The sequence below is a fragment of the Blennius ocellaris genome (assembly GCF_963422515.1).
Source record: "Blennius ocellaris genome assembly, chromosome: 3".
Classification (NCBI taxonomy): domain Eukaryota; kingdom Metazoa; phylum Chordata; class Actinopteri; order Blenniiformes; family Blenniidae; genus Blennius; species Blennius ocellaris.
Window position 1 is genome coordinate 13755316 of NC_137652.1, and position 8731 is coordinate 13764046.

An 8731-nucleotide genomic window follows, 5' to 3' on the forward strand; every position below is an offset into this window, starting at 1 on the left:
TTGAGTTGAGATTCATAATTAATGGTTTGTCTGTGTGCCATGTGGTTGAAACCTGTTGATTCCAGCAGTTCAAAACAGGAAAAGGATTTGCATTCTTGTGAAAAAATAATCTTGACGTGCTTCATGTCCAAAATGAATTGCCGCATTATCAGCGGCACATGTAAAATATTAGCCATCTTGGTGTTATTGGAGGAAGTCTCATTCTCTGTTCATTCTTCACCCTTTTTCATTCATTTATGTATTCCCTGCTTCTGTCTCTCTTTCTCTGCCACTTCCTCCTCTCTTTTCCTTTTGTCTCCCTGTTTGCACCGATTCTCATTTCCGCTGTTTCAATAGTAGACAGTGCTCATCCAACCCATGCACACAGACCAAATGAGATTGTGTGTGTGTGTGTGTGTGTGTGTGTGCGTGCGTGTGTGTGTGCGTGCACGCGTGCGTGCGTGCCGCCTCGCTCTGTAAATATGATCTTTTCTCCTTTTCTAATACATGCTTGTGTGTGTGTGTGTGTGTGTGTGTGTGTGTGTGTGTGTGTGTGTGTGTGTGTGTGTGTGTGTGTGTGTGTGTGTGTGTGTGTGTGTGCGTGCGTGCGTGCGTGCGTGCGTGCATCTTACCCGGCAGCTCAATATTCCCAAATGCAATTTCCTCGATGTGAAAAGAGCAGGCTGGGTGTTCATCATTCTATACTCCCTTCTTAGTGTTCAATAAAAGCTTCTTTAGGACTCCGAGGCTTCTCGCTCTCTTGTTCTCCGTATTTTCTGTCACTCCATCTGTTTCACTCCTTTTGACTGCGTACATATGAACGAACATGCATGCACACTCTGCAGGGTTTTGCTTTTCTGCATTTTTGCAGGTCCAATAGTTCTTTATTTTGTGCATGATTAATATGAAGCTCACAGCATGTTCCCTGAATGTCTCTTTAGAAAGCAACTTAACATTCTCAAGCCTATAAGATGCAATTCAGCTCAGCCACTCTTTTCTGGTAATGTGTTTGTAAAAATCAATATGAGTACAACAGATTTCTACAGCTATGGGAATAAAGAGACACAGCGAAGCGTTGGCTTTAGTAAATTGATCAGTTGACATCGAAAAGCACTGAATTATCCCAAACCATCATTTTCTATAACAGCCAAACCAGGGAAGGGTTGACATTGTCGGAGTCAAATCAACACGTTTGCAGCAGTGACAAAAGAAAACTGAAAAGCAAAGAAATCATAAAGGCCAAGTGTCGATGTAGGATAAATTGAAAGATTAAATCAAATGTTTTATCTCTGTTAATCCCCTTCGTGTCATTCAAACATATGATTACAGATAAGAAAATGGCTTTCACATTGCAAAAAAAAAAGAAATAGTTTTTTCAGCTGCTTTTTCTCTTTACAACCTCAAATGTTCACACTCCTTGTTAGTCACATCAGTGTCTCTCTTTATGAAATAATGGATGTAATTGTCCAGGTGCAAGGAGGGAAGGTGCCATCTCCAGTACCAGCCAAGGCACTAATGGTTCGCAGCCCACTGCAGCCTCTAATGTCCGGGTAGAAAACAAATGATTGGAGTACTGGCAAATGCCAAGTCGGTGCCTAAAGGAAGGAACGGATAATGATGGAGTGAATATTTGTGTATATTACACACTCATGCGTATGTGTGTGTGGATGTGTGCTATGAAGGGCATCCAGATTCACATCTGCACTTGTATTTCTATATGTTATGGTGTATGTGTATATATATATATATATATATATATATATATATATATATATATATAATTGATTTACTAATCATTAAAGAATGTCATCTGTGCACTGCACAAATGTTTTGGTAGCTTAAATATGCTTTGATGCGTTTCCATCTGGCATGACCACAAGGCAGTCATCTGATCACACATGCATTCATACTGAGCATCATGAAAGTGACCCTGGATATACTTCTCAAGTCATAAAATATAGCTCTAGCAAAAAAAAAAAAAAAAGGGAAAGCCCCACAGTAATTAAATGATTGCTCCTGCACACAACTCTCTTACCGGCGCTATGGAGTAAAACTGCAATCACATGAAGAGACTCTGAAACAACCTGTAGCAATTTTTTTGTGGGGCAACTTTTCATTTTTATTACACCTTTATGTGGAGTCAATTGAGCAAATTAAAACATTAAGTGCCACACCGGTGTAGGGGGTCATGTATATGTTTATGGCATCCACCATTAAGATTAAATAATTAAGCCATGTGTGAAGGTCTATGCTAGTAGCGCGAGTGGGTGGCACTGTGAGTATGTGTCGCTGACATTAGAGGCAATTATTGAAATGTCATGGCTTTAATAGCCCGCTGCTCCACACCCCCCTCATAAGTCATTGGCTGAACTTTCAAAGTGATGAAACACCAACCAGGTTACTATGAAACTGGGATATTTGGAGAATTTTGTTAAGCACATTATTATTCTGTACTTTTGACCTCATTCATTCATTCATTCATTCATTCATTCATTCCTGATGGAACCTTTTTAAGCATAAGGCTAAGTTGTGAAATTAATGAGGATTCTTTTTTTATTCACACCATATGTTCCACTTCCAGGGTCCTCACAGTGCCATGTATTATGTGTACAATAACTGAATAGAGATTTTCGTGTTTACGGTTCAGCTCTGTTCTGTTTTCTAAAGCATTTTCAGATTGAAACCAGCGAGACTAAGTTCAACCGTTTAACATTTGTTTTACAATTTAAAGTGTATATTCTATGTTCCGCAGATAGTAACTCATTGTATCGTGGAAGCGTTTGCTAATGCCTCAGTTGTACTGCACAGCACAACTTAAATCATATTGACAATATTCATCTTAGTTGGTTTTTGTGAGTTTGCTTTATTATGCCACCTCTACTAAGGATCCGTGTCAAGTAAGCTAAACCAAAATAATAGGAAAAGCAATGCAAGCACCTGATTGGTTCAAGAAAATTGTCTTAATAAGGTTAGCCTTGCTTTTTTTTTCTGTCAGTTTTGCACATCAAATTATGTTGCCATTGAAGCTCCGATGTTTCCCAACCTTTCATTCTTTGTTGTCTCGTTACCTTTTTACGTTGCAACAAAGTGTCTCCTTTTCATGACAGTCATCTTTGAAGTATCAACAATTCCTCCCCTTAATATCCACCATGTTCCTGTGTGTTTTGAGCTGAGATTGCGTCACGGCAGTGTGATGTGGCAACTCTGTGACACTCGGAAACATAAAGCAAAGAGCGAGTGGAGGAGTGCTGTGATGAGCTGGTGCCGTGTAGTGGAAAATACAGCATAATAGCCTCCGATCGGTCTGATGCTGTCGCACCAAAGTCTGGACCATCTGCTTTCACTAACACCTATAGGTCACAATGTTCTCATTAAAAATGTAGTTGCCCAGCATCGTTTTGATCCAACCTTCACTTTAGTGTACGTCCAAGGAGCAACTGTTGTGAAACACGCTGTGGGGTTATTCAGCAGGATTTTTCTGTTCCGCTCTCTCATCTCAACTTCATGAAGTTTTTAGTTTTACACTGTTTTTAAAACATGTTAGGATGTTTTCCTACACATTGCCGGTTGTGTGATATGATGCAGAGAGCATATCACTGGGTATCTCTGGAAGGCAGGATTAAATTCACAAGTGAGCGGGACCATTTCTGGGGAAATCGCACACTCAAAATTGATATTTAAAAAGCATCTTCCGCTGCTACACGACAAACGGAAGTACTTTATTAAGCCACTTGCTAACCCTGTTGTGGACAACATGACCTGTCAAAGGGACACCAAGTTTATATTTGTAATTTGTGCAAATTTGTGTCTGATTGCAGGCTTTTAGAGCACTAATATGTTGAGCTGGGTCAGTGACAACAGAAGAGCAGCACTCAGAAAAGGTAGGCTTCACGCATGACTTGGGAAAAAAAACATTGAAAACTAATAAATTAGTTGGCTGACAGTGTGGAGAGTTTGCCCGCAGGGAGCATGTCATCCAGAATGAACGTGCGTGTTGACAGTCATGCATTTTCACAAACTGAATGCATCCATGCATACACACAGATTGAATATTGAGCTTGTGTATCCTCACATCTTTAGGTTCAGTTGAATATTTAATCAATCGCTGCTGGAGTGGCAGTATGGATATGCATTCACTGTGGCAGTGCTTCGTCCAGTAGCAAAACAGTGTCACATGCAGCAAAGGGTTTTGCAGCTCAGTGCTCGAATCACCGTGTGTCATGTGGCTGATTAAATATAGTTGTTTGGTCTGTTTTAGCTTATAAAGTTGTCTTGATTGCAACTCCCTTATTTCTCATGTGCCGAGTTACGTTTTTAGTGTCTGTGTGTATGTGACTGTGCACAACCCTACCGCGTGTGTGTGTGTGTGTGTGAGCCTTCACATCTTTCTCCAGTGCGTGTGTGTGCAAGTGTGTCCCCGGCCAGCCTGAGGTTGTGTTTTCTTGTACCCACTGAAGCTGAGGAGTTTCTGCAACAAAAGCACGTTTCGCTTCTCCATCTCATTTACATTGTGCTGATGGGATCTACTGAACCACTGATTGTGTTTGGTCTTCTGGGTCAGCACACCCAACGTGTTAGTGTATCTGTACGTGCGTGCAAGTGCTCTCAAAGTCAGTCAGGAAGTCAACCCCTTTGGGCTGCCTTGCCTTTTTTCCATCTTTTGCTGACTTATTTGTTTCACAACACAGAAACAGTTTTTGACATTTTTGAAACACCATGCATAGATATATATATGTATAAATCATATTGTATGAATAAAACAGGAATTGTAAAAGTTATAATTCCATTTGCTGTCATTTTAATTTGCAAGTATAACATTGGGTTCTTAGGTAATCAAAAGCTTATAAATAAAGTGATAATTGATACAAGAAAAAAAAATATTTAAAACAATAAACATGTAGGAATTCCTAATGATAGAATTAACAAAATCCTTCACATGCCTTTTGTTCATATTGTGCGACTTGATCATTCAAAGTGAAGGGGCAGAGCTTCAAGCAGGGCATGGGGGCACCCCCACCCTCCCTCCATATTGATTGGCCACTTTGTGTACCCCCCCACTCTTGTTGGTTTTAAATGATGTTATTTGTTGTGTAAACTAAAGGACTTGCCTATTGGTCAAGTAAGTAAACTTTAAACCAGAAAGTAATCTGAACAGGAAGTGTAGAATCGAATGTTCAGTGTTTCAATGCTAGTTTGTTGTTGTTGTTGTTGTTGTTGTTGTTGTTGTTGTTGTTTATTTATACAAGTAACTGCTATTACCGTACTTTGGATTGTAGTGTTGTAGTTAGAACATAATGGACATGGCAAATTGCCGAGACCTGAGCAGAGTGTTCAGTGATCCACCAGTGAAAACAGTGTTGGCATTAAAGCCACACTGTGAGGGAGAATTTTTGCTCGGGGCTGCAAACAGAGGACATTGCATTTTTTTCCCCCTGTTCTTTGCACCAGGGGGCGTAATTAGAAATGACATAATATTGAAATTATACTTTTTTCCCCCCCTCAAAAACTGTAAAAAGTTTAATATTGGAACGTAAACTTCTTCTCTTCATACGATTTTCCACCAAAACAAATGGAAACATTTACAGTTTTTCAAAGATGTATTGATTCCATTACTGGTCCAGTATACGTAAGATCAAATTGAGCTGTTTGTGGTCCTTGAACAAAAATTAATTTGACATCCCTTTATTTCACTTTGAAGCTATTTCTGTATATTTTTCACAGTGAAAAAATAAATTAAATGCAACACTAGCTGCTTAGGTTTCTCTTGAATAGACCATTAACTGCTCTAAAAAAAAAAAATATATATATATATATATATATATATATATATATATATATTGAAGACAACAGTTTAACAAAGAGGACATGTCCAATGAAATATTGATGTTGACAGTTTAAAATGACGACATTATAACACTTTATTCACAAAAGAAAGTAAGTCCTACATCACAGGCCATATACACCAATAAGTCAAACATGAGTTTACTCATGAAAAACATACATTATAAATTATAATGTATGTTTATAATTTATAATAAAATAATTGACAAAGTTGGTCAAAGTTTTTCATTATTTTGGAAAAAGCGGCAGATGTAGGCTATGGAGAGAAGCAAGGTGAAGAAGGAAATACTAACTGACCAATCAAAAAGTTAATTTCTATTCAGAACCCTAAATACAGAAGGCCCCTGGTACAGTTTGGGTGAATACAATGCAAGTTTAAGTCGACCAGCTTCATCTGGGAAGATTTAGCATGCACTTTGGAGCTGTCCATATGCTTTTCTTGTGTTTCTGCTCCAAAATAACAGTGAAACATCACAATGTTTTGTGACTCTCAACCCATAAAAATATCCCATGGAAAGTTTATGTCCCAATACTGCGCTGTTCAGAGAATGTTGACCCAAATAGCTGAAAATGTTAAGGCAGTATCCGACTTCATCAAGGAGCTGCTCTTCACCAGAGATAAGATCAGCTCCACTTGTCTCCATGGATAAATTGTGCCTGTGATTGCCCCTCTCCTAATCTTCAAATCCCAACATTATCCCGCAGAGCCGTTTGACAGAAATTTAACTGAGATTTTATCTGAACTCAAGTTGTATTTTTAGGAAATTGTCACATTGATAAAGTGCCGTGGAGTGAGAAAACCTGTGAACTTTATGCTCTTAGGACTGAGGTCGCACTTCTTTCCATTTACTTTGTGAGAGAGGTTTTGGTCCCATTCAGGCTCACATCGCGTTATTACTCCTCCTTGGGCTCGTTTAACGGGACGATCTCGTGTCTTGCCGAGCGAGGGAGCGATGGCAGAGGAAGTTGAAACCTTTTGGCGAGTGAGTCCACGTCGCCGCGTGAAAATGACGCGTGGATTTTTTGTTGTTGTTTTTTTTGTTTTGTTTTTTTTACGCACGGCGTCTGCGGCTTTAAATCCGCTCCAGCTTCTCTCTCCATCCACATCCACCACACCGTGGGACTGAACAGATACCTTACCGAGTCTATACGCACGGGGTGGGAAATTATTGGAGCGAGAGGGGGAGAGAGAGAGAGGGAGAGAGCGAGAGAGAGAGAGGGAGAGAGCGAGAGAGGGAGAGGGAGAGAGCGCGCAGACGCACGGTGGTGGATTATTTGGGCAAAGCGGCTGCAGCCTCGGTGGATGTTGTACAGGCAGACGACGGACGGACAGACGGACGGAGAGCTTGAATCCACTCAGACATCTGCGAGTTTTTCTTTTTTTCTTCTTCTTCTTCTTTCCCATCGACGGCGCCGGGAAGGACGCTGATATGGTGAGCGCGTCTCTCCTGCCATCCTCTCTGTACTTTGCGTTTGTTGATGAGCATTGCACTGCAGAGCCACAACTTCTTATCACCCGCTCCGCATTCCCGTGCAGAAAGCATCTGCGTTTATCGTGTGGCGTGTGACATATGACTGACACCGTGTCTGCTCTCTCCGGGATGAATGAGTTGTTTTATCTGCGCTTTAGGTGGACGCCTTCGCTTTGCACTAATTGCGCATCGCTGTTATCGTCCAGTAATTTGGCGTGATTGAGTTCATATTGATCCAAATTGAATCTGATCAATGGTATATACACACACACACACACAGAGAGAGAGAGAGAGAGAGAGAGAGAGAGACACACACACACACACATATGTCTGCCATTTATTTCAGCCGTGTAACTGTACAGTATGCCTGTCACCAAATATTGATTCAGCTGATCCCATGTCTGTCCATCGCGCCACAGACATAATAATGTACACTTGATGCAGCGTTAATCAGAATAGTGCATTGCATTCCAAATTTGCTGCGAGATTATTAGTTCTTTTCGCTTTGGGGCGGCTCTTGAAATGAGGTTTTGTTTTTTTGTTTTTAATGCTGATGAGAGATTAAAGAGGCTGTAAACCGCTTGGTTTTCACCGGGGTTGGTGCCTGCCTGGGGTTTGGTGCTCCCCCCCCTCAAAACATGCTCTGAGGTGTTTTCTCATGACTGAACTGATGCCACCGGCAACACACCACACAGGGCGGACGTTTAATGGTGTGTGTGTAGACACAAAGCAATAGGATTTCTTAATGCTGTCAGTCAGTTCAGGCTGTTTTCTGAGTGGGCTGCCGGTGAATTTATGTAAAACTGTGTGAACATTTTAGGCTCAAACAGGCTACAGTGGATTACAGACGAGGTGAATTTCTGCCTGTGAATTTAACTTTGCCAGCCTGTGTCTAATCCTTCCTGACACATTTTCAAAGGGTTGATATTCAGATATTATTACAAGTGATCTCCATTTAACATCACTGCCTACTTTCATGGAAATTGAATGATTGCACATGTTTTTGCTGAATTTATTTTCATTTTATGCCACTGTCATGGTTAAATGGCTATGATGTGCTGTAATGTGCTGATCGCTGTGTGTGTGTTTGACATCAGTCAGCAGTCTTGCTCAAACACTGTCTATGGCAGCATTACAGACCTCACTAGCTTACAAATCGATCATGCAAGTACTTTTACAGCAATTAGGTGCAAGTTTGTGAGGTAGAGTCATGTACATAATGAGTGGAGGATGAGTGAGGTACTTTAATATCTGAATGATATTACACATGTGATGTATGCATACGGTTTGTCTGCTTCGTTAAGTGCCTCAATCGAATGAAGAATTTATATATGAAAGTAAAACCATATGTGATGATTCGTTTCCAAAATGAAACATTGACAAAGTATTCACTTGAGTCACCAAATACTTTTGCCAACAACAGAGCTATTAAACAAGTT

At 40.4% G+C, this 8731-nt stretch overlaps 1 protein-coding gene across 2 annotated transcripts in view; it reads left to right on the forward strand.

The window, feature by feature from the left end:
• The first annotated feature begins 7103 nt into the window (after window positions 1–7103).
• The window catches only part of ptprdb (protein tyrosine phosphatase receptor type Db), a 95815-nt gene continuing 94187 nt past the window's right edge, over window positions 7104–8731 (forward strand). For both annotated transcript variants that reach the window (XM_080520245.1, XM_080520246.1), the window contains exon 1: window positions 7104–7253. The gene's annotated coding sequence lies outside the window, so the exon portion shown is untranslated. The remainder of the gene's footprint in view (window positions 7254–8731) is intronic.